At 46.6% G+C, this 2,063-nt stretch overlaps 1 pseudogene; it reads left to right on the top strand.

Moving 5' to 3' along the window:
* Positions 1 to 973: 973 nt before the first annotated feature.
* On the top strand, positions 974 to 1,900 carry LOC101316159 (mitochondrial transcription rescue factor 1 pseudogene; annotated as a pseudogene).
* Positions 1,901 to 2,063: the final 163 nt, after the last annotated feature.

Below are 2,063 nucleotides of genomic sequence, written 5' to 3'. Positions count from 1 at the left end.
ATTTCTTTGAAGCCTTTAAGCAGAGCAAGAGGAAATAGTCAGGAGGGAGATTAGCCTCTATTCCCACACCTGGTTCTTTGCACCCATCTCCTTACACCTCTGGGTGTTGAGGTGACTCTTGCAATATTTGTGCATGAGATTTAGGCTTCTAATTCTACTTCATTCATGCCGGCCTTCCAGTGGGTTTACTTTTCTTGGACAGACACTGGGAGGCTAGTGGTGGGGGCTGATAGGTGGAGAAAATCAGTCTGAGGTTAAAAATATGCTGTTGGGTGAGCTGTGGATCTGAAAGCCATGGGCCATCTCACTCCTAGAAGAACCAAGGTCCTGAGTGATTTGCCCCGTCACCTCCCCACCCTCATCTCCTCTACTCTCCTCCTCACTCACAGATACCCAGGCCCCTTCGTTGTTCCTTGAGCAAGTCACACACAGCCAAGCCTCAGGACCTTTGCATGTTCTGTTCTCTCTGCCTGGAACACTCTTCTCGCAGATACCCAGCAGAACTACTGCGTCACCCCCTTCAGGCCTCTGCTCAGATGTCACCTCCTCAGTGAGGCCATCTCTGACCCCCCTATTTAATACAATAACCAGCCCACCCATCACTTCCTGTCATCCTCTGCGGTGAGCGGAATTGCATCTCCTGCCCCCAAATTCATATGTTGAAGTTCTAACCCACAGTAGCATGTGACTGTATTTGGAGAGAGGGTCTTTTAAAGACATAATTAAGGCTCCTCTTCCCTGCCTACACTCCTGCCAGGTCTCCCTGTGAGTCTATCGCATCCTGCCTGGATCTGGCCAGCTTGGGATGCCCTGTGGACCCCGGGGGCTGTAGGGTCTGTGGGAGCCCAGTGGGATGAGGCTGTCTGCCCCTGGGCCTGGCTGCTCCTGCTGGCAGCAGGCGCAGATCGGGAGCTCAAGGATGCTGGTGTCCAGTTTCCCTTGACCTTGAGGACCCGGGAAGGTCATTTGCACCATGGCTATGGCTAGTGTCAGATTGCCCAGCAGTGTTTAAAGAAAGTCAGATGCCTGGATTGGACTCTGCAGAGACACCTTCACACGAACACTGTGTTTCCTGGAATCAATACTTTTGTTTTTCTAGTACCAAGTTAAATGCGTCACATTATAAAACATTTTTGTTTTTTTGGCCGCACTGCACAGCTTGCAGGATCTTAGTTCCCCGAACAGGGATTGAACTGGTTGCAGTGGAAGCACAGAGTCCTGATCACTGGACTGCCAGGGAATTCCCATAAAACACTTTTGTGTAACATTGTCTCACTGAGACTCCCAAGGCTTTTAATATCTCCAGAATATATTTTCCAATTTTCCATAAGACTCAAAAGTCATATAAGCTCTAGGAAATCCACTAAAAAGACTCTTCAAAAAGTAGAAGATGGAGGAGACTCTGATGAAGAGAGTGACCATAATGAGTGAGCAGGAAGAGAAGCCTGAGGACGACCCCACTGGGGTCAAAGATTATAAAGACCTGAACAAAAGTAGCTCAGTCTTTTTGGTATGATGTTATTCAGAAGCTAGGCCTAGATATCAGAAGAAATAAAGTAAACCCCACAAAGGTGAACTCAGGCTAAATGGGGGAAAATTATGGAAGAAAAGCAGCATGGTGAAAGTGGGAGATAGGTTGGATCTTCTAACGGGAGAGGATAAAGAAGCAGAAACAGAGACGGTGATGCAGATTCTCCTGAAAAAAAAAAGTGTTTAAAGAGAAGACTGGCAGTGAGAAATACAGAGTAATGTTCCGACAGTGGAAGAAATTGAAATTGCCTAAAAAGAGTATGCTCAAATAAATGGATTCCTTTTCAGCAATAAACCTGCTTTTTAGTGGTGGGGGAAGGGGCCAGGTTAAAGAGAGGACTTTTTTAAAAAAAAAATAAAGTTCTCCTACCATTTGGGGAAAAAAAGAAAAAAAAAAGAGGTAATTAAGGTAAAATGAAGAGGAAATTAGGACACAGACACACCCAGAGGGGAGACCATGTGAAGACACAGGGAGAGGCCAGCCATCTATAAGCCAAGGAGAGGCCTCAGAAGAAACCAACCCTGCTAACACC

The sequence above is a fragment of the Tursiops truncatus genome, chromosome 3 (assembly GCF_011762595.2).
Source record: "Tursiops truncatus isolate mTurTru1 chromosome 3, mTurTru1.mat.Y, whole genome shotgun sequence".
Lineage (NCBI taxonomy): Eukaryota > Metazoa > Chordata > Mammalia > Artiodactyla > Delphinidae > Tursiops > Tursiops truncatus.
The sequence above is the reverse complement of the archived record's forward strand: the minus strand, read 5'-3'. Positions and strand labels throughout refer to the sequence as shown.